Source organism: Pelmatolapia mariae, linkage group LG23 (genome assembly GCF_036321145.2).
Source record: "Pelmatolapia mariae isolate MD_Pm_ZW linkage group LG23, Pm_UMD_F_2, whole genome shotgun sequence".
NCBI classification, from domain to species: domain Eukaryota; kingdom Metazoa; phylum Chordata; class Actinopteri; order Cichliformes; family Cichlidae; genus Pelmatolapia; species Pelmatolapia mariae.
The window spans coordinates 37,360,127-37,360,608 of record NC_086246.1 but is presented as its reverse complement, the minus strand read 5'-3'; positions in this window follow the sequence as shown (position 1 = coordinate 37,360,608).

Genomic DNA, 482 nt, shown 5'->3' with positions numbered 1-482 from the left:
CGCTGAAATGTGAATTAAATCTGCAACGAAAACATTTTCTTTTCTACTTCTTATGAAGGAAAAGTTACAGCAACCGAACTTAAAACACAATCAGTACAGATTTCCTTAGCCATGCTATAAAAATCAGTTTCCACGGTTTTGCACTTTCTCAAGGGTGTTTCAGCCACCCTCCTATTCCACCCCAAAATATTATTTGTAACCAGTTTTCCAAGCATGACAGGCATTATTGTTGATATAATGATCAGAAGTAACAGGAAAATACATCAGTATCCTTAAAACAAGCTAAAAGGCTCAACAGCCTTTACTAGACTTGGACTAATCATTCTTATCTGTGGCAGTTAACCCCTAAAAACCAACTCTCAGTCAGGACAAAGCCTGACTTCAGTTGGTTTCATAACACTGCTGGAGATTTATACAACAGCCACATATTTTAGATATGTTAAAAAGCAGTCTTCTACTACATCTACACAAACTTTAAAGGC